The 22,948-nt window shown below is 52.5% G+C and overlaps 1 long non-coding RNA gene across 5 annotated transcripts in view; it reads right to left on the bottom strand.

Annotated features, from left to right (window-relative positions):
* Nucleotides 1-14,650: 14,650 nt before the first annotated feature.
* The window catches only part of LOC125084894 (uncharacterized), a 45,867-nt gene continuing 37,569 nt past the window's right edge, over nucleotides 14,651-22,948 (bottom strand). For 4 of the 5 annotated variants that reach the window (XR_007122729.1, XR_007122727.1, XR_007122728.1 and 1 more), the window contains 4 exons: nucleotides 20,962-21,095; nucleotides 20,413-20,548; nucleotides 15,788-15,927; nucleotides 14,651-15,037 (listed from right to left, as the gene is read on the bottom strand). This is a non-coding gene — a long non-coding RNA (uncharacterized LOC125084894). Of the gene's footprint in view, nucleotides 15,038-15,787; nucleotides 15,928-18,920; nucleotides 19,005-20,412; nucleotides 20,549-20,961; nucleotides 21,096-22,948 lie in introns of all 5 variants that reach the window. The other variant, XR_007122731.1, reaches the window with a different exon arrangement.

The following is a 22,948-nucleotide window of genomic DNA, read 5'->3' as shown; positions in this document are numbered from 1 at the left end:
CAGAGGGCCAGCCAGAGGCTGAGGATGGGGAAGGATCAAAAGGGAAGGATCTGGGCAATGAGCTGCTCTAGCAGAACCCCATGGCGGTTCATGGCCCAGACACTGGGCCACCAGAAAACTCTGTCCTGAGTGAGAGGTGGGCCAGCTCAGACTTCCAAAAGCATCCCAGAAGACAAGCAGAGGCCAGGAGTGCCCCAGGTATGATTCTCTTTTTCCCTTCTGCTAAGTAGATCACAGGTGGGAACTGGGCTACAGATCCCCTTTCTGGATTTATCCATTACCTTCAAATTCAAACCCTCCCTGAAGAGATCTACCCTCTCACACTGAGCTTCCCTACCCCAGCCCAAAGGAAATCAAAACAAATCAGATCTGTCTAATTTGTTCCAAATCCTAAACTGGGCAAGCTCAGGGTAAGAAGAGAGAGTCAAAGAGATAATCATGGCTTCCCATTCATCTCTTCTTTGCCTGAGCCTGGCCTTATGATCTCTTGCCCTTTAGTGGGACATAAGGTCATCAGGGGAGGGAGGGTGGCCATTTTGACCTTGGGAGGCTTGCCCCAGTCTTCATCTGTGCCTTGCCAGTTCTCCGTGCCCTTTGGAGGTTTATAGTCCTATAAATCGCAGAGTCCCATGCCAGGCTTGGAGCCTGCAACTATAAATAGGCACGAGGTAAACAAGGTGGCAGACGCAGGGGCTTGGGACAAGACAGAAAATCTGCCCCTCTTTGCCTGGGCAGGGGCCAAGGCACATCCGTGGAAAGGGATATCTTCCCTCCCTTCTCCTCCCCTCTCCTCCCTTGCCCGTTGGCTTCTAGCTGACTGTGCTCTGGGCTTCTAGTCTTTTCCCTCTGAGGTTGATCCTCCAAGGCAGCTTTCTGCTACAAGGCTTCCCTGGTCACCTGCCTTGTTTCTTCAGAGTCAGGATGGGAGGTGGGCGGTGTCTCCATTACCAAGGGTACCCCCCACACCAAGGGCCTCCCCCAGCAGCTTCACACTGTGTCCCCCACTCCTGCATTAAGTCTTGAAGGGGATCTGAGGCAGCCAATCATCCTACCCTGCCACCAGGGGTACCCTGATCCCTTCTCTGTCCTCATAGCCAAGGGGATGCCAACATGTCTGAACTAGAAAACTTTACTAAAAAAACTCTGGAGACAGCAAGCAAAGGCCCTCCCCAAACACCCCTTTGACCAACAGCTTCCTGGTCACTTGGATTTCCTCCCTAGGATCCCTGGGCCACGCGGGCTAGATTCTAAGCAGAGACTCAGAGTGTGAGACAATTCCCAGGGCACCGCCTTCAGGATCTACCCCGGACTTCTCTCTGCCCCAAGGCTCGCCTGCTTCCCTGCTCTGTACTTGTCCCGGGCCCAGCAGGTTCCCCGCCTCCAAGAGTCCTCAGAAGACATGGCAGTCCCCTGCTGGCCCCATAATTACCTTTCTTCATCCTTCTTGGAAGACTCCAGACCTTCAACCCTGAAGCTTCTTCTTTCATCCCAACTTGGGCTCTCTGAGCATTTTCGTTCACCACTTTAGAATCACAGAAATTGGCCGTAAAAACGAATGAAATCATGCTATTTGCAACAACGTGGATGGAGCCGGAGAGTACAACGCTGAGTGAGCTAAGTCAGTCAGAAAGACAAATGCCAGATGATTTCACTGCTACGTGGGGTTTAAGAAAACGAAACAAATGAGCAAAGGGACACACGAGAGAGAGAGAGAGAGAGAGAGAGAGAGAGAGAGACAAATCAAGAAACATTTAGCTCTAGAGAACACACTGGTGCTTACGGGGGATGGGGGGAATGGGTGAAACAGTTAGGGGATGAAGGAGGGCGCTTACGGGGCTGAGCACCGGGTGTTGGATGGACTTGTTGAATCACTATATTGTACACCTGAAACTAATATAACACTGTATGTTAACTATACTGTAATTGAAATAAAACTTAATCAAAACAAGAATCCCAGAAATTAGAGCTGAAAAATAACTGAATCTTTTCATTTTTCAAATGAGGGATCTGAATCTCGGAGAGGTTAGGTGACTTACCACAGTCACACAGCGAATATTGGCTTTGTTGCTAGGGCTGGAAATGCTCTTCTGTGAGGCCTGGCTTCCGCAGCCATGCTTCCAACCCCCAGCTCCTATGGCCTCCTTTGCCCCCCCCCTCCGAAACAGGCTTTCTATCTTCCTTTTCTTTCTTCTTAAGGTGAGCCCTATGCCAGTGTGGGGCTTGAACTCACGACCGATGATGAGGTCAAGAGTCACACATTCTACTGACTGAGTCACCCAGGAGCCCCAGGCTTTCTATCTTTAAAGGGTCTCTTCTCTTTGGAGCCCTACCTCCAGCTGGCTTCTCCTCTAGGGAGAGGGAGAGAACAGGCTAGGAATCACAACAATGACTGAGCCTTACATGGCTCTGTTTCTACTACGTTCAACCTCTCCATCCCCCTGGGTCCTGATGGCTTAGTGGGCACCTGATCTTGGAAGAACCACCTTCTAGAATCCCACCTTGAAGGGAGGGCTGGAAGAGTGAGAGGCATCCTTCCTACTGTGGGAAGTCACTTCTCTGGCTGCTCTATTTTTTTTTTTTTTCTGATATCAGTTTCCTAATTTAAAGGGCAGGATGGGACCACGTCCAGCTTCATGAATGGTGTCGCCTGTGCCCCACTCATACAATGCCCCAGTGAACACAGGTGCACAGACATGCACATAGGTGCACACACACTCTCATGTTCTCATTGACAACCTATTCAAGGAGTCCTAGACTGGGAATGAGACCAGAATCTCAGTGTTCACTTATAAAATGAGTCACAAGTAAGGGAAGATAACTCCAGAACAGATTTTGGGCGGGGGGGGGGGGGGGAGGCAGAGAATGAGGACATAAGTTCCTGTGGGTCTCTGAGAGCAGAAATGAGGAAGAAGCAAAGGTAATTAGGGCAAGTGAGAGTGGCCTGGCTTCCTGATGTCTGGGAAAGGTCTCCCTCCCCACTGGGTTGTCTAGAAGAGAAAGGGAAGACGGTCAGGCAGGGAGTACCGTTGCTCCCGAACACTCCCATCCTCCAGCTGGAGTGGAGCACCCAGATGTCATCTAGGAGTGCCTGAGATGTGTACGGGGCAGCTGGAGGGATGGCCATGATCTACCCAGCACAGCACCTGTCCTGCTCCTGCAGGCTGATGATGTAACAATATAACAATGTAGTAGAGGATAAGGGGGCTTTGGAATCTGGGGGAGTACTGGTCCGGCTCTCAGTCATGTGGCTAGAATAAGGCAGCTGTTTTGCTCTGAGCTCAGAAGGAGCCCCTGTCCCTTCAGTGAGCACTCTGAGTGTGGTTACCCACAGTAATACCAGTCCTGCCGTCATGGGATGGCTCATGAGCTCTCTTTCCAAGAAAAAAAAAAAAGCTGTCAGCTACATAGACTCTAACCAGATATCAGACTGTGCCCTTGACTGAAATGGAGTCCTTTCTACGAGGACAGGGGCATTCCGACACGGGGGATTCTTTATCCTAGACTCCCAAGCACCTACTCCCTCCTTCTGACCCCCAAATCTCACCTCCCTGGTCTTCTTGTACTCTCTACTTGCCCATGTGCCTTTCCTTTAGGCTTCCCCCAAAGTGTTCCTCATTCAGTCCCTCTACACACCTTGTACCTGGCCTCTCTGGAAGGCCCTACCTTGATCTTGATGATCCATCAACCTAGTCCTCAAGGAGTTTCACCAGGATTCACTGCAACACCTTGGATGTGAACTTGCTTATAGATTTGGAGGGTCTCTGCTCACCAGGCCCAGGAGGGAGAGACTGAAGGTTTGGTTGGACCCTCATCCCCCCAACCTGACCCACTACCCTCTACTGCATCTTTCAACCTCCCTGGATGATCAGGTCCTAGAGAAATGATCTCAGCCCCCACTCTCTCACCTTTCCCTCTCCTTGCCCCTAACCTGAAAGCCCAGGTTGTCATTCTCCCAACAGTCCTTGAAAGCAGCAGTCATGTCTAACTTATTCCTGTGCCCCAGACATAAACCCTCACAAGGTAAGGTTCAATGAATATCTATTGAATCAGTCCTCGAACTTCTCCTGTATATTTCTTTTCTCAGTGTGTAGTCCTGCCCACAACCCCCAACAACCACACACTTTTTTTTATTCCCAAGGCAGCTTTGGAGGAGCTGTTCACAGGCATTAACCTCTTTTAGTCCCAGATGATGAGGGGGAAATGCGCTGATGTCCGGGTCTGGGACCCAGAGCTGAGCACATGGCCTGGCTGCCTCCCCTGAGCCTCCAGGCCCCAAGCGGGATTGTCTCGCCTCACTCATCCTTGCTGCCAAGGCCTCCTCGCCTGTATTTATATACACTAAAGCCTCTGCCCGAATAAAACATCCATGTAAAATCCAATTTCCTCAGAATCTCTTTTGGAGCCTGGGCCTGAGATGGAGTAGGTAACCCGGGCAGTAACTGCGTGAACCGCTCCTGCTGGCTGCAAAGGTGAGGCCCATTTTTCAATTATCTATCTGCTGTGACAGCAGCGGTCCAGCCACCCAGCCAAGGAAACGGGAGGGGGGAGGCAGAGCTAGGGAGGAGGGAGCAAGAGGGCAAGGGCACGGTGGGGGAGAAGGAGAGGGAGAAACCTACACAGAGGCACGCAGGAGGGACCCTTGTATGCAGCACCCAGTAGGTGCTCAGGAATTATGTGGAAAATGAGCGACTGGAAGAGTAAATAGGGAGGGTGGGGGTGAGGCGAGCGGAGGGGGAGAGCTGGAGAGACACAGAGTGGGTGGAGAGAGGGAGAGAGGGCGGGAGGGGGAGAGGGGGAGGGGAGACGAGCGTGGATGGAGCCAACAAGAGGCTCCTGTGTCAATCCGTGGAAACGGGAGGCAGAGTGATGCGGTCACAGCTCCTGCCATCAATATCCTCTAATATAAATGTCAGTGATGCTATTTTCCGCGCAGTCATTTCGCACACTGCTGATTACATTAACGTATAATGGAGGGGCGCCGGCTCCACTGCTTTCTCCCCTAACCCTCCCCCCGGTGATGTGTCAATAGCCGCCTCCATGAACAAGTCAATTTTCTGCAGGCTTGGCAGCGGAATAAATCTGCCCGGCTATGGGGAGAGCTGGAGATATTTATATACCCGGCTCCTGCCTTGCGTGTGCGCGCGCGCGTGTGCGCGGAGGGCGCGGGCGCGGGCCGGGCGGCGGGGGAGGGAGGGTGGCGCGCCGCCGAGCTGAATGATTTCCAGCCCCGACTCAATAAGAGGAGAATTTAGAGCGGTCCCTGAGCTGGGCTCCCAGAAACAGCCTTACACGTTTATTTTCCTTAGCTGAACAGGAAAGGCGAGAATTATATGTGGATTTATAGGACAGGCGCAGCTCAACCCAAATACTCCCGCTCCGGCGGTGGGGGGTGGGGGGGAGTGCAGGGGTGGGGAGGGAGGAGGCGGCCGAGGGCGGGCCGCTGGGACCCGGGCTCGCGCGGGTGCTGGTAGGGGCGCACCCCCCCGCCTCGCCGGGCGCTTTAATTACATTTGTTCTTGTCCTTCGTGAGGGTGAGACTTCCGCGCGGCCCGCGTTGCGGGGGGGGGGGGGGGGGGAGGCGCAGGCCGGGACTGCCTGGAGATGGGGAGGAGGGGCCCGCCGGGAATGGGGACATGGGGAGACCGGGAAGGGGGGCTGTCAGCTTCGGCTCAGAAGCGGATCAATAGTAAGAGATCTAATGGGCTAACTGCCAAGCGGGCTCACCGAGGCGCTGCCCCGCGGGGGCCGGAGGGGGTGGGCTAAGGACGTGAAGAGGGAAGTGGGGGTAGGAGAGGGAGTGAGGACAGGAGAGAGGGGAGGGCAGAAAGAGTGGGAGAGCTGCGGGGAGGAGGAAGAGAGAAAAAACGGAGAAAGGGACCGGGGTTAGCGGAAGGGAAAGGACAGGACAGGACAGTCTTCGAGGGGACCTCTCTTCAACACCCTTCTCTTCCCCCCCACTCCCCAGCGCTGGGAAGGAGGCACCTGTCCCGGGGCAACTAGACCCCACAGCCGCCCGTCCCTGTGGCCTCAACTCTGCTCCTGAGCCGCCAGGGGGCGGCGCGGCCCTGTGCTGTCCCCGCGGATCTACGCTCCTCCAAGCTGGGACTCAAATGACCTGTCGTCTCCCACACCTGGTCCCCGCGCGGTGTCCTCTGCCCTCTCCCGAGACCTCCCCGCGTGACAGGGGTGAATGCGGCATCTCGCCCCCTGCTTCGGCCCCCAGTAGAGGCAGCCTTCTGGCTTTCATGGTGTTGAGCATGGCACCCTGGGACCCTGGACGGGGAAGTGCCCGAGGGGCGGGATCATCCGGCCTGAGGCTGATCAATGTCCCCCAAAGGTACCCCAGGCTGCGGCAGACGCAGCTTCGGAAGCGTTGTGAGTTTTGGGCCTTTGCATCCTGGCGGCGGGGCACAGGCGAGTCCCCGGGGCAGTCCTAGCGTGAGGGGTCCTTCTCCGAGTGCTGTGCGCGCTAAGGAGGCCAGCCAAGGTCGCGGCGGGGTGGAGGGGTGAGGTGGGAATCAATGCCCAGTTTTAACTCTTTCGGTTCCTGGCCATTGTCTGACCCCTAATCTCTTGCACACAGATCCTCTTCTCAGCTCCTCCCCGTCCTTTCCCAAACTGAATGAGAAAATAAAACACAGTCCATCACCCCTTCCAGCAAATTCTGCCACCAACTAAAGGGGAGATTGGTGGTGTCAGTTCAATTGTTCTCAACCAGGAGCATATCAGAATTACTTGAGGGAGATTTTCAGCATAAACTGTCCTTCCACGTACACTCATATTTCAAGAAGTGTGTAGGCGCTGGCAGGGGTTCCTGGAAATAGGCATTTTGTCAAAGCTCCCCAGGGAATTCTGATATATTCCTACTTGGGCACAGCCTGGAGAAAGGTATTACTCCTGCACAATTTTTTTATGTTGGGTGTGGTAGCTCTGCCTGGGCTGTTTGCCCTCATGGATGTGTTTATGTGTATATCACTAAGTGTATGTCACTGGGGACCTGTGTCTTTGGATAAGCGTTGTTTTGTGCAACTCTTTGTGTGTCCCCGGAATACAGATGTCACACGCATTGTCCTGTGTGTCTTTGGTGCTATCGGTGTTTACCAAGAGTACCTATTGTGTGCATGTTGTCATACACGCCTGTCCTGGTGAGAGCGAGTGTGGGTCCCCATGGTGTGTCTGTGCCATGTTGAGCACATCTCTGTGGGCTCCATTGTTGGGCATAGCCATTGTCTCCATGTCACAGAGTGTGTGCTGGCGAGAGCTCATGACACAAATGGAACGAAGCTGATCTGCCCCAGAAGCAAAGGCAGCAATGACCTTCTTTTTCCAATTATATCCTGGTCAGAGGTGAGCGACCTCTCCCCACTGAGGCCGCTTCTTGTCATGCAAACTGAGCAGAAGGATGGAGATTAGAGGAATGCCACGGAGTCACGTGTGAAAACAGTCAGCTATCAATGGGCTCCGATCAATGCCCCAGATTCCAGATGAGCCCAGGGCAAGCAGTCACTTTGGAGTTTTTCCCAAGGAAGGGAAAACACACAGTCTACACCAGTTCGCAGCCAACTGCCACACAAGCGTCCAACACCAGGAGACACCCACACGTGCTTATGCAGCCTGGGGACAAGTAGGAAGTGGGTGGGGAAGTGCTGAGCGAATGAATGGCCAGCCACCCATTTTGAATTGGTGGGCAACTATTATTAGTAGTAGGCAACTATTTTGTTTTTGCTAAAGACGCAACCTTATTCAGCTGGGAGCTGGGAGCGGGAAGTGTAAAAGCTTGTGTTGAGTGTTTTCTATTTTAAGTCTGAAGAGTTAGGATTCTAAGTGGGTCACGGGAGGCAGTTTGGGGATTTGGAGGAAACTCTCATGTCATGAACAGAGCAATAGAGGGCTTGTGTTGAAAGGGTGGCCAAGAAAGTCTTTGGTCAGCTGTGGGCAGGGGGCAGGTGTACAGCCAAGGGGCTCCTGGGTCCAGAGCATCTGTCCTCAACACAACTCAAAACCAGGCTGTGAGGTGAGGGAGCCGAGCTTCTGAGAGGCAGGGCTAGCCCTAACCACAGATAAGCTCCAGGTTAACCCACAGAGCGGACAACTGAGCTGGGGAAGCTGGGACCTCTGAAGGGCAGGGTTATGAGGGACCCACTTGAAGGCTGACTGGTCTTTGGAGGGAGGTAGAGGCAGGAATTTGGAGGCCTATTTGGGCGAGCTGAGAAGCCAAAGCTGGGTTGAAAACAACAGGGTCAAGGGAGACCAATGAGAAGATGGCAAGGGTTCTCAAAAGGCCTGAGGACCTTGTCAAGTCTGGCTCTCATGTCAGCTGAACTTACCTTGGTCCGGGAATCAGTAAGGCTGGGTCTAGCACTCTAGGCAGCCAAGGTTGAGGCAAGGACAAGGGTCATGTTGTTTCGTCCCGTGGGTTGTGACAAGCAGTCCTCTGTGGCCTTTAGGTATCTTAGAATTCCTTTGGTGCACATTTATGGATGTCCCACTCTGCCTTACCCTATAGGAATGAAATGACGGGTGAGAATACCCTTACAGAGCCTGCAGTCTGATGCAGAGTAAAGAATTTGAAAGAGTTTGAAGACTTTAATTTCCTTCCTTCCTCCCTCCCTTCCTCCTTTCTTTCCTTCCTTCCTTCGCTCCTTCCTTTCATTCTGGAAAGTGCAGTGTTGCGTAAGGGCACACTGCCTGGATTCAGATCCCAGCTGTGCCATTTACCAGCTTCAGCTTCTGAGTTCCCAGGTTCTCTCCTCGTCTGACTGTAGAACAGGGGTATTTGCCTCTTAGGATTGTTGTGCAAATTGTAGGCAAAGCCTTTAGAACAATGCTTGAACCCCGGAATATAAGTGTTGGCTTTTCTAGTCTTTCCTTCCATTTTCTAGTACAGTGCCTTGGAAAAGTCCCACTTTTGTGTCAGCAGAATTAGAATAAAAAGGACAAGCTAATGCGGAGATTAGAAGACCCTGAGAGACTGGAGAGTGGGTTGGGGTAGGAGCGGGGACAGGGCCTGCTTAGGACATGGGAATCCTGCTGCGGGGCTGATGGGGTAGCAGAGATAGACTCTTTTGAGGTGGGGCTGAGGAGGCCTAGGGTAGAAGGGGAGGACGGGAGAGAAGTCCTGTGTGCAGAGTCCCTTATGCTTATGTCAGTTCCGTGCTGGTAACTCTGCCCTTTTCTCCAGAAGGGCACCCCCTTCTGGAGCTGCTTGACCAGAGCTGTCTGGAGGGGCTGTGCGTGGAGAGACCTGCCCCAGCCACAGGATAATCAACAAACAGCACAGCTTTTCTGGGCTGGGCCCATCACCCAGCTTCCTTCCCCCTCCCACCGCTTGACCTCAGCGACAGCAGCCCCCCCTGCTGGCTTCAGCTGGGGGGGGGGGCTAGAACTGGGTGCTGCCTCTGCCCATCTCTCTTCTGAGTTCTGAGGGGAGAGGAGAGGTCACAGCAAGCCCATTCTATAGCTCGGGAGACTGAGGGCCAGAAGATCCTCCAACTGGGCCTGCTTGTTTAATGAGACGCCAGTGACACCAGGAGAGATGGGTGCTGACAGCTCAGCAAGATGGTTAACTGTAGGCTGTGAAAACAGTCGTGGGTGCGTCGAAGCACAATTCTGCCGCCTCCTAGCTAACATGAGTTTAGGCAAGTTCTTTAGCTTGTGTGGCCTCAGTTTCCTCCTCTGAAAAATGCAAACACCAAGAACACCTACTTTGTGGGCTTGTTGTGAGAATCAAATAAGGGAGGGCACTTCAGATGCGTTTAGCACAGACCATTAAGTGATCAATCAGTTCTCCGGTAATTTGCCCAAGAAGGAACTTCCTGCTGTGATAGCACCGGGTGTCCTCTGTGGGTCTTCACCCTTGACTATGGGCTTTGGGGGACTTTACTGTCCCAGGTTTGTTTGTTCAAATCCCAAAGCACCAAATGGTTGAGCATCGCCAAAAGCTGCTGCTTCATTATAGGAGGGGGTGCGAGGGACCGGAATGGGGGAGTCCTGGTGCTGTGCAGGGGATAAAGGGTTAACGGGGGGGGGGCTGGCGTGAGAGTGGGTCACCCCCTCCCCTTCCATTGATTATTCTCCTCTCCAGGTGTTTTTGTGGCTTTTTCCCTTCCCTTGGGGTGGGAGTTGGGGGCTGCTGGGTCCACTTCGGGCTTAGTTATTGTTTTAATTTTGGTGTTGGCTCCCTGGTGCCCGGAGCAGATAATGAAAGAGGAAGAGAGAGGTCAGGGTGGTGCCCAGGCAGCAGATTTCTGCCCGTCAGACTGGGCCAGGGCGGGTGGGGAAGGCGGGGCGGGGGGCTGTTAAGTTAATATCAATAAAGCAACTGGAGTCTCAGAAGTGAGGAGCTGCAGAGCCAAGCACAATGTCTTTGTGCTCTGGGAGCCTAAAGGGGCGTTTTGCGTGTCCACGATGAAACCTCAGAATGGGGCTGGGCATGGGGGTTGGGGGACAGTGAGCACACTGGCCCAGCAACAGCAAGGAGTGACAGAGGGAAAAGCAAAGAGCCGGGCAAAGAACAGGAGTCCGAACTCTATCTCATCGGGCTCTAACCACTCTTCTCTGGCTGTCCTTTCCCCATTGCCCTACTATCTGTCCAATCCATGGGGCTAGATTTTGGGGGGAAGGGGTGTGCCTTGGGGCTTCTGTAGAAGGAGGAAAACAGAGACAGGAGTCAGGAAAGCATAGGGATTAAAATCAAAAGCTTTGCTGTTAGACCTGAATTCCTGGCCAAGTTCTACTTCCTGGCTGTGTGACTTTGAGCGAGTTACTGACCCTCTCTGAACCTCAGTTTCCTCTTCTGTAAAATGGCACTAATAGTGGTGCTAAACTTATAGGGTCATTGACGTTGTATGTAGAGAACTCAGCAGAGGGCCCGGCAGGCAGTGAGCCCTCAATGAATGCCCACTATTCTTATTAAGCCTGTTTTCCTCAGCTGTAAAATGGGGATATCCGTTGTAACTTCCCCACAGGGGTCTTACGGGGAACAAATTAGATAAAGCCTGTAAAGTGCTTAGCACAATGCCTGGTACATAAATAAGCCTTCAATACATGTTAGCTGTTGTTATTATATTATTTTTATCTTTATTATTCCCTGCTGTCTTGGAACTGGTGATTTAGCTGAGCAGACTGAGGCCAGGCCACTCCCTTAGCCATCCGAGGTATTTGGCTCCTTTCAGAAGGTCTTTCTAAAGCCCAGCCCCACTTGGAGAAGCCTCTGGTTTGTCCAAAGTCCCCAGGAGCTGAGATGACTGCTGGCCTTGCAAGGGAATGGGACCCTTACAACCACCTCTAGCCCTGGGGTTGGGGGGGAATATGTCAGCCACAAGGCTGTCTGGGGGGCGGGGGTCCTAACAGGGCCTCACTTGGATCCCCTCCGGACCTGATGAGGTGTGCAGGGTAGACGATGGTGCTCACCTGTTATCATCACTGGGAAGGCTCAGTGGGAAGGGCAGAGAACATGGGTCTCCCCACACCCTTACCCTAATCCCATCCACACCCTTCCAATTCCTTCCCCTCTCTCAAGGCTGGAGGTGGGCCTGGGGGCTGAGCAGATTAAAAAAAAAAAAAAAAGAGAGAGAGGGTAGTAAATGTTTCCCACTTGACCTTTCTGTAGCTCCCTAGCCCATCCCAGCGGGCCAGCAGGCTGAGGGGGTGAATGGAGTAGAGGGCAGGATTTTCACAGTAATGGCAGCATATGTTGTGTTTATTGACACCGCAGGGTCGGTGCTTGTGGGGTGTGGGGGGGGCACTTAGGAGGCTATAGGCAGGAGGGGGCTAGGGGAAGAGGAGGCAGAGGGGAAGGCTGCCGGCGGATGGGGAGGGGGGAGGGGAGAGAGGGGAGCCTGGGGCCTGGGGGGAGGGAGGCAGGAACAATATTGTAGCACGAGCACACCAGGTGCTCGCTGTCAGCCCGAACAAAAAGGAAGAGTCAGCAACTCTGGGGGGGGGGGCGGGAGGAGGAGGCGGGAGCCACCGCCTGCTCCAGCCTCACAGCCTCTCCCCGTTAACCCCTGCTCTGCCACTGCGGCTAAAGAGGGGAGGAGCAACTGGGATCTCCCCCACCCCCTGCCCCAGCCCACGCTGCTCCCAGACTCATGTCTTGGGTCATGGGGGGAATGTGGTTACCTCTGGGGTCAGCACTGGCAGGACATCCTTCACCTTCCTCAAAGCCTGAAGGAAAAGAAGCCGCTCACTCTGTTCCACGCTTTCCATAACGGAGGGGCTTCTGTGGTTCTTGGGAAGTTGGCAAAACCGGAGCGTCAGGAGTCAATGACCTTGGGCTTCTGAAAGCAGCTGCAGGTGGTGGGGGTGGGGGATGGGCTGTGCATAGACGCCGTTCAAAGAGGGGATGGTGGGCCCTCTGCTGCGGGTTGCAAAGGTCCCCACAATTCCCCTCTCCCTGCCCGGCCGGCAGATTTCCTTGCTTCCTGGAAGTCTTCCCAGGGTTGTCCGGCCTGGGGCAGGGGGAGCAGGAGGAGAAGGGGACTTGATATGTCCTATAGAGATGGCTCTCAGTCAGCTGAGAATGCTGGGTTTGCTGGCTCTTTGGTCTGTAAAGCACTGGGGGCTCATCCTGGAATATGGGGGGGGCGGTGAGGAGGGTAAATAGCAAAGTAGGCTCTCCACGTTGGACCCCCACTCTGGAGACGGCTTCTGGTTTCCTGACTGAGGAGCAGAACGGCAGGTGTCTTTGGCCACCACTGTCCTCCCTGCCTCCTTCCCCCTTCCTGCAGAGCACTGAAGAGAAGCCAGGTGCTCCCAGTGAAATGGACTCAGCTTCCAGCACCTTCATGGCTTTGGGGCCCTCCCCTGGGGTTCAGGGTGGGGGTGCAGGGGAGGCAGGGAAGGACAGCCTGTGAGGGGAGGAGGGGACACTGGGGCTTTTCCTTCCGTGAATGTTGTTTTACTTCCCTTTCCTGAATGTTGGTCTCCTCCAGAGTCTGTGACCTGACATTCTGGAGCCTTCTATCTGGACATTAACTTTACTCCTAGCTCTTCTATTCTAGAGTCCATGTCTTGGTCACTCTGGATGAGAGTCCTAGATTCCCAGGGGCAAGCGAGACGGGACACTAGAGGAGAACGGTGTTCTTCCCATATCCCCACCCTCTCGCCCCACCTCTGTCCAGCCACCGGGCTCTCTGAATTGAGGCGCAGAGGCCTCTGTGGATGTCCCCTCCCAGGGCTGCTCGGAGGGGCACGCCGGCCGGAAACCTCCTCGACACCGTCCTCTGGCAGACAGTCAGAGGCGGCCCTCGCACCTCGTCCTTCGTCCCGGGCAGCCTCTCCCGCGCGAACGTACGCAGACCCAGCGGCTGCGCACCCCTCGCCGCTCTCAGCCCCGCTCCTCGGTGGGCTGCAGGCCGGGTCCGCGCCCCCCTTCCCCGGCCCTCTCGCCGGGCTCCAGCTGCGCGCGGAGCGGTCCCGGCTCGGCTCCAGCTCCTCAATGGCCCTGCTCCCCCATTACCCTGATGTCGGCCCCTCTCCCCCTCGGCTTTATCGGCTCTCAGCCGGCTCCGCCAGGGTAATGAGGGCCCTCCTAATTACCATTGCAGAAACTCCACTTACATTAACAGCTCCATCCGCGGAGCGGCAACATCTGCTGTGCGCAGGCAGGCGCCCCTCCCCCGCCCCTCGCTCCCCTTCCCTCGCCGCCCCCTCTTTCCGGGTCCTCTCCCCCGGCCCTCGTCTCCATCCTCTCCCCCACCCCCGCTTTATCTCTCCTCTTTTCGCTCGCTCCCCACCACCCTACCTGCCAAGCCTTTTCAACTTCAGCATCCCAGGATGACAGAGATGCACGTAGATTCCAGGATGACAGAGATACTGAGAGATGGAGACACTCAGAGAGCCCAAGCCAGAGTTCCAAGACACCCAAAACTCTGGATCACAGACATAGAGCCAGAGAACCTGGGAACAAATCGAAAGTGGAACCAGCAGAGATCATAAAAGAGAAGGGGTGTCCGGTGGGCAGGCCTGCCTACATGTGTGGTGGGGGCGGGGGTTCTCATGTCCCCCACCCCCGTGTGCAAATGTATGTGCATGGTATGCATACGTGTGTATGGAGGTGCAATGTACCATGCATGCTCGTTTACTTAAGCATCATACGTATGATTATGCACGTGCTCGTCTTTGCATGTACGTATGTACCTGTGCATTCATGAGGACACCAATTCTGCATTTGCCTCCTGGATGTAATTACATTTGTCTACATGTATATTTGGTGCTTGCATTTTGCAAATGTAATTCTGTGTATGTGAGGACACTTGTCCGTCATCTATGTAGTGCTGCACATGTAGCATCTAGTGTCACTTGTGAACATATATGATCTTTGTTCAAAGTCATGTGTGTGCCATATGTGGATGTGGGTGAGGATGCATATTGCCTCTGAGTGTCTCATATTTGTGTCTCTGCGTGCATGCCTATGCATGTGTGTATCATCTGTGTAATTATTTGATGACAGGGGGAGCATGTGTGTGTTCCTGCTCCGTGGGGGATGACAGGCAGTTGGGAAGACGCTGAGCCCATTTTATCTGAGGTTAACAGGGGTCACACTTCACTCCTGGAAGTCCCCCACCCTCCCCCCCTACCCCATACAATTAAGCCTCAGTGTGGTGGAAAGACAGCCAGCAGACATTAAGAAAGGTCAACAATATTATCAGCTTCTAATCCAATTAGTTACTGTTTATTTGGAAATCCAGCTCCAGGTCAGCTTCTGGGAAGGAGGCCTGGGAGAAAGGAGGGCAAGGCATGAGGACAGGCTGAAAGAAATGGTTGAAGATGGCCGGGATGGGGGGAATCCCCAAAACACCATCCAATGATGCACCACTAACCACTGGCGGCTTCAAAGCTGGGTCACTCTGGGGAAGGCTCTGCTCTTCACAGGAGGGGCTGAGATCTGGGGTTATCTCCAGAGGTTTGGATGTAAGAGAAGAGAGATTTTCTCTCCACCCTGACAGACTTTCTGCCTCTTTCCAGCCCTGGGATCCCAAAGAGGTGGACTGGGAGCTGGCTACTCTGCCTCCCGGCTGTGGCCAGCTTCCCCCTGGATGGGAGTCAGAGGAGGAGATGTTGGTAAATGGTGCTATTAGCTCCTGAAGCCACTCCATTAATCCCGCCCTCTACTTTATTTCCTCTTTTCTCTCCCACATCCTCTCCTGAGCTATAGCAGGACCTCTTCCCCCTCCCACCCCAGGACATGCAGAGGCACCAGCTTAATCCATAGGGTCCCGAGGCCGCCCTCTTGAGTATAGACAGTGGAAGAGACCCAGAACTTGGCCTGGTCTTGGGCAAAGAGCAAGCCAGTGGGACCAGAGGGAAATGAGGTGGTCTTTACCCTGCTCTTCCCCCTCTAGGACCACTTAGGGATGGATAATATCCTGGGGTGCCCTGGATATGAGGGGGGCTAACAGAAAGAAGAGGGTTGACTGCTAGATTCTCAGGCTAGATCACAGGATCTCCCCAGCTCAACAGTCAAGGGCAGGCAGGACAGATGGACTCAGACTCTAGCTGTGGCCAAATCAGGGTAACAGAAACAGCTCTACTCTTCCAGAAGCCAAGTCGGGGTCACTTTTGCTTGTTTCTTGAGGATAAATGTCCATAGGCCTAAGCTCAGGAATTAGACTGCTTGCTCTTCTGGCCCCAGTCCCTTCCTCTCAATATGCATGATTTGATTTGTTTTCTTCTCACTGCCCTTTCCAGGCACATATTCTCTCTCTCTCTCTCTCTCTCTCTCTCTCTCTCTCACACACACACACACACACACACACACACACACACGCATCCGCCCACTCACCAACTTGCCTCTGAGACTCCAGGCCAAAGATGGCCAGGGCATAGAGATATTGGCGGTGGCCCTTATCTAAGCATTTGCAATGGATCATCCACGCTTTGCAGAAGACTTCTCTGGAAGGTGTCTCCCCATTCCACCCCGTCCTGAAAGATAACAAAAATGACGATAAAACTTCAGCGGTAATGATATTCATACATATCTTTACCCTAGCAGTTCTCACCCTTAGCTCAGCCTTGGAGTCACCTTAAAAAACTCTTTATACATGCCCAAGGGCGCCTGGCTGGCCCAGTTGGCAGAGCATGTGACTCTTGACCTCCAGCTTGAGTTCAAGATCTTAAAAATAAGATCTTGGGGTGCCTGGGTGGCTGGGTTGGTTAAGCGACTGCCTTCAGCTTGGGTCAGGATCCCGGAGTCCTGGAATCAAGCCCAGGATCCGGTTCCCTGCTTTTCGGGCAGCTCTCTTCTCCCTCTCCCTCTGCCTGCCGCTCCCCCTGCTCATGCTCTCTCTCTCCATCAAAAAATAAACAAAGTCTTTAAAAATAAAGAAATAAACATAAAATCTTAAAAAGAAAAATGTACATGGCCAGGCCTCACCCTGAATCCGGCCAATCTGTATCTTCAGGGTTGAGCCTCTGGAATCCATATATTTTATAAAGCTCCAGAGATGACAGCTATGGTTAAAAAATTCTATCAGTTTAGGGGCACCTGCGGGGCTCAGTTGGTTGGATGGTTGGATGTCTGCCTTCGGCTCAGGTCATGATCCTGGTGTCCCAGGGTCCGGGTGTCCCAGGGTCCTGGAGTCCCACATCAGGCTCCTTTCTCAGCAGGGAGCCTGCTTCCTCCTCTGCCTGCTGCTTTGCCTGCTTGTACTCAAACTCTCACTCTCTCTCTCTCTGACAAATCAATCAATCAATCTTTTAAAAAAAATTCTATCAGTTTAAAAAACTGACAATTTACAAATGACAAAGCACTGCCTCTCGTCTCTCATTAGCCAAGGCAGTATTACTATCTCCATTCTACAGATGAGGAAACTGAGGTCCAAGCTGATTACAAGTGGTAAGTTAACCTACCTTTGTTCTTTTCCTTCCTTCTCTCCCTCCCTCCCTCCCCCCTTCCTTCCTTCCTTCCCTTCTTCCATCCTTTCTCAAGTAACCAGGTACTCTCAGTCTAAGGGCATCCTGCCAGATTCCAACTAAATCTACTCAGTTATTATCATTTAGAACATCAAGATGGGTCTTCCCAGAGGCAGAAGCCCCTCCTTCATGATGTCTGCGGACTTCAAGCTAAGCTCTTCCTTCAGTACCACATCATGTCTCAAGAGGAGTAAGATGAGGGTCTTGCTCTTTACTGCATTGCAGGAGAGAGGCAACATGATGCATTTGGACAAACAGAGCCTTTAGTGTCACCGCTGTGCGTTCACATTCTGGTTCTACTACTTCTCGTCCCTGTCACTTATTCAACTTACAAGCTGCTCAGAGCCTCACTTGTAAAATGGAGATATAATACCTACTTTCTAGAATTGTTCCTAGCGTCGCATCTGATCAACAGATGATAAACATTATTATTTTGAATTTAAAAGAAACAACTGTAATACCTGTGGGAATGGCTAGAATGAAAGGACTGGCGGTACTGGAGTGACTGAAACTCACGTATATTTCGGGGAGTGTACGCTGGTAGGAGGACCCCTTAGACTAATGCTTGGAAGTACCTACTAAAGTCAAGGTTCTCCTACAACTCAGCAGATCTACTCCTGGGTATATGCCTGTGAAAAATGAATGATTATGCTCAGCAAAAGTCATGTGTGAGAGTGCTCAGCAGCTGACTTTGTCATAGTCCCAAACAGGGCCAACCCACATGTCCATTCACCATCAAACAGGTAAACCTATTCTGGTATAGCCACACAATGGAATACTACAGAGCAAGGAAAAAGACCAGAATGCTGAACTATGCAAGAACGTATGTAAACCTCACAGATATAATATTGCACAAAATAAGTTGGACAAAAAAGAGTAAAGAACATATACTATATGATTTACTTATTAAGGTTCAAAACCAGCAAAAAGCAATCTGGGATGAAGAGGCTGGAAGTCAGAATAGGAGGTACAGGGGAAAGGGGCGCAAAAGATCACTCGGGGGTGCTAGAAATGTGCCCTCTCGATAGAGGTTACGTGTGTGTGCGAGTGTGAGAAAAATTCATCTGAGATTCACTTAAGATGACCACGCTTGGCTGGATACGTTATACTTCTGTTGAATAATGATGCCCGTGGGCAACCTGAGTCCATGCCTTGAGAGCAGAAAGAACTTGGAATGCAAAGAAAAAGGTACATTGGTGGTCATTGCGTCTCGGGGGGCGTGATCAGGAAGAGGCGTTTTTTGTAAGAAGAGACATTTATCCCAGGATTTGAGAAAAAGCTGGGGTCCTGATAGGTAAAGACGAGAGCTGTTGAAAAGGAGGCCTTTTTCAGTTGGGGTGTTCCTGTGATGGGGACGCAGGTGAAAGGAACCCCACAAAGGCAGCTGGAGATTAGATCAGCGAGACCATCCCTAAATAGCAGTCGAAGGGTTCGTACTTAACTGAGTACCATGGGTTCTGAGTGGACCAGGGACATAATGGAATGTGCTGGAATGATTCATCTGGGGGCAAGTGGGCTGGGTGGATGGAGGGGAGAGATGCTGTTTCTGCAGCACCCAGAGCTGTGGGATCCTGGGCCTCAGGTAGGGCCATGTCCCAGAGGAAGCCAGAGCGCTGTGATGGAAAGTGGGCCTTTGGAGGTAGCTCAGCTGGGTTGGGGGGGTGGTTCCTCACCAGCCCCCGCTGGAGGCATCTGTTGGGGCTTCCCCTGGATCACTGGGCCCAGAACACTGGACTCTGGTTCTAGTCCTGAGGGGCTGCTGGAAGCTGGGCCTGGAAATGCTTGTCTTTACGTGCCTCCTGCCTTCTAGCAGAGCCCAGCAATTTGCTAGGGAGGGAGAAGATGAGTAACAAACATTTGTAAAGTGAAAGCTTGAGGTCTAGCTCAACTAAGACAGTAGTGGCTACAGGGAGCCCATGGAAAGTCCTCAGAAAGCAGAACAGTGAAAAGACTGGAAGGCAAGTGTAGTTGGCCTGGGAGTGCCTCCTTCCTGTACTGCTTACCAGCTGTATGACCTGGGTCCTTTCAGTGCCTTGGCTCCTTCCGGTTAAGTGGGGACAATGGTAGGGACCATTTCCCGGAGTTATCTGGAGGATGAAATGAAATAAAGCATCCAAAGCGATAGAAAAAAATGCCTGATATATAGCAGCCTTCGAGAAACATTACCAGTTTGTATAATTGCTTCTCATGGCGGGATTAGAGGTTTCTTTTTCCTGCTTCTTTATGCTTACTTTCTGCAATGAGCATGGATGGCTTAACTTGGCTGAGCAGGGAAAAATTAAGTCAAAGAGGGAAGGAAAAAGAAACGGGTGATAGAAACCTGCCTGAAGGGGGCAGCCAGAGAAATGGACACTGTTATTCAGAAACATTTCTCTAGCCCCAAGCAGGGAGAAGGGGCTGCCCACCCAAGTCTGGCTCAGCTCAGAGGCCTGGGAAGGAAGGGGGCTGGGTTTGAACCTAAAGAGTGGGAGAGGCGTAGTCTGACTGGCCTATAGATGATGCCACTATATGGACAAATCCAACTACTTTAATACAAAGCCATCCTTCATCGAGCGCTTACAAGGTGTCAAAGTCTTTATGTATTACTGTGATCATTGTCACAGCCTTACAAGGTAATATGATCACCCCAATTATTATACCACTCTGAGAAGTAACTTGCCCTACTGCAAAACTGAGATTGGAACTCAGTGTCGAGATGACTCCAGGTCAGTTTCCACCCAGAAGATGCAGGGAATACCGCTAAACAAGGGGAGGCTGTGCAGCCAGGCTCTCATGCTTGAACCCCTCCTCCCAGCAGGACTGGGCTGGATCAGGCATCCCCATACCCCTGTCTTCTCTTGCCCCAGGTTATTTCAGGGAACTGCCAGTGCCTGGATTTGTCCCCAGACTCCATCTCTGAGGATGGACACCAGGCATTGGTCCCTGTCCCCAGCCCAGTCAATATTGTCTCCCTCCCCACCCCCATCTCCCACCCTCCCAGATGGCTGACACCCTCCTCCCCTTCCCCATCACCCCCTCCATTCCCTCCTCCATTCTCCTTCATTGCCGGTGGACCCCACTCCCCTCCCTAGCCTGCCAGCCCTTGAAGCTCTGCTGAAGCCCCTCAAAGTTGCTACAATAAATCCCCTATTTGGTTTAGTTCCACTCCAGCTCCCCCTGCACAGAGGGACCCAATGGGACACAGGGAAATTATACATGTAATAAAGAGCTGGTTTGCTCTGATAATTCTGACAATGATACACACCTCACACCTACTCACACACACACATTGGCATATCCACATGCACATATCACACCCAGCACCCCCCCAACCCACGCGGCCATCCAAACACAGCCCGATCTGCTGACTCGCAGCTCCCATCCTAGACAGGCTCCCCAGACCAGGGTCTATACTCAGGCATTAAGGTGCAGACCCCATTCACTGCAAATTCTCTGGGCACCTCCCTTCTTGCTGGCTCCCACGGCACACTGAGCTCCCCAGCAGCTGGAATTTACCAGTTGTGTCCGGAAGGCCCGTCTTCTGTGGAGTCCATTAGATCATGAGCCGGAATAGTGTCCGTGTGGTTCACTGTTAATCACACACAGTGCTTGGGGGACACGGTGGCCCCCCATAACCTTGTTGAGTTAATGCCTAAAGGAATAAAGAAATGAATGAATGCACAAACCATGACATTCGTCCCCTCAGAAACACAGATCACATGTTGAGATATCCCCCATCCCTGCCCCCCTGCGAGTCACTTCTCTGACTTGCATCTTTTACTTACAACGACACACACTATAGAGCCACTCACTTCTGCTAGCAGGTGCTCATGACACACACACACACCCACAGTGATCAGAGGCCGTTGTGAACTGCTGCTTGGGGTTCTCTTGAGTGTGTGTGTGTTGGGGGGGGTTGGGGTAGAAGGGGACTGTGCTTGAGTGTGTGTTGGGGATGTATGAGTATGAATGTGTGTGAGAGTATGTATGAGTGAGTGTGGGTGGGTGTCTGAGTGTGTGTGTGTGCGTGCATGTGCACACAAACCTTGAGGTCTCCAGACTTACCTTGTTCCCCATCTTCTTAGAAATAATGACAAGAAGCATAGGGTTCTCGTTCAGATTTTCTCTTCTCTTCCTCTCCCCCTTTCTGGCTCCTTTTAGAGAGAATTTTCTCCTCAGTTTCCCTATTTTTCTGCAGCCTAGGAAGGTTTAGAAAGAAAAGGGGGTAAGAGGAGGGTAAGTTGAAGGGTCTGCTCCCATCATCCTGGTCGATATTCTCCCTGCTTTCACCTCCCCTCTACTACCACTTCCAACCCCCTTTCACAGCTAGGAGAAAGCAAAATCAAAATACAGTGCTTGCCCTGCTGAGGGCTGGCAAGCCTGAGCCTCCAGAGCCTCCCAGGCTTGCTGGTCACCCAAACTGCCTAGGGCCTCCTCTCTGTCCCCACTCATAAATCCTAGCCACTGGGGCTCTGTGTTCTTGCTGGTCCCCTTCTTGCCTCTCACCTGATTTCTCTGCTCAACCATCATCATCTGGCCAGTCCCCAAACACTGTCCCTGGCCCTCTTGCCTCCAGCCATGACATGGCTCCCTAAAACCTCGCCCTTGGTTATCTTTTCCCTAGGGACCATCAGAGAGCATCAGAGTCCTCCAGACTTAGCTATTTTCCCAGAGTGGAGCCCTCTCCTGGGCAAATGTGGTCACTGCTGCAGTGGGTGACTTCAGCCCAGCCTTCTCCGAAGTCCAGCCTCTCTCCTCCTCTGCCTGCAAGACCCGCTCACTGGTGCTTTCCATGTCCCCCTCTCCCAATCATGACAGACCCCTTCGCCCTCCTCCTGGACTTCTCTTCTGTCTGACCCTCAGTCATCCCCCTCCCCTTGCTACTTGACCACCACCCCAGGCCTGCCTCAGCCTCCTGCAGCTCTCCCGAGACAAGTTCCCAGAAACCACCTGGGGCCTGGAGGGTACTGGGGCGGCCTCAGAGACAGCCACTCATGATCGGCCTGGCCTCACAAATACCAGCACGTCTGGGGGGTGTTTCTGTTTGTCTGTTTTTTTAGGACCCTGATATGATCATATCAATGGCTCCCCTTTCTTCTAAGGATATAGGCCTCCACCTCTCCTAAAGCCAGCTGGGCTCTGGCGTAGTCTGGCCTCAGCTGACCTCTGAACCTCATTCCTCGCACACTGCCCTGCACTCCCCGAGACTCAGCCACAATGACCTTCTTTCCAGTCCTCCTGCGGCTGGGGCTCTCCATGCCTCCTTCTGCAGGCCATGGGGCTTTGGGCGTGTTCTTGCTCTGTCTGAATGCTTGTCTCTTTACCTGTTTAACTCCTTCTCATCCCCCTCATAGCGGCGCAGACATCGCTTCCTGAGAACAGCCTTGCCTCGACTCCTAAACCAGCTAAGCCTTCCCTGCTGCTAGATGCGCTCAGAGCATCGGGAACACCTGCTTGATTAGACTTATTGCACTTATAATTTTACACTCATTTATGTGATTATTTCATTAATGTTTGGCTCACCCATTAGAGCTCTGGACAATGAGGAATAAATAATGTTTCTGTGCATCACTGAATCTACAGGGCAGTGTCTAGTACATGGCGTGGAGGGGGCCTTTGAGAAATATTTGAGGAATGAGTGGATGAAGCAGTGGTCTCACCAGGTTGAACAAAAAAGAAAACTTTCACCCAAACCCAGGTGGTGCCTGCTCAAGCTCTGGTTCTCTTCATCATGCCACCCACCTGCTCAAGAATTTTCTATGGCTCCCTATTCCCTCACAAATTAAATCTAAAGTCCTCTCCCTGGATTCTTCAGGCTTTAACAATTAGCCTCCACTGCCCATCCAAATTTTCTTATTTTTTTTTCTTTATTTTTTATCACTATATTTTGCTTCCACCAAGCAAACACAGTAGCCCATAAACATACCTCGATTAGTCTCACCTTCATGTCTTTGTTCATGCCATTCTCTCTGCCTGGGACAACTCAATTCCTCTTTTTCACTTAAATCTTACTCATCCTTTAAGGCCAAGATCATGTCCCAGTTCTTACACA

Source organism: Lutra lutra, chromosome 14 (assembly GCF_902655055.1).
Source record: "Lutra lutra chromosome 14, mLutLut1.2, whole genome shotgun sequence".
Classification (NCBI taxonomy): domain Eukaryota; kingdom Metazoa; phylum Chordata; class Mammalia; order Carnivora; family Mustelidae; genus Lutra; species Lutra lutra.
Note: the sequence above shows the minus strand (reverse complement) of the source record. Positions and strands in the feature narration are given on the sequence as shown.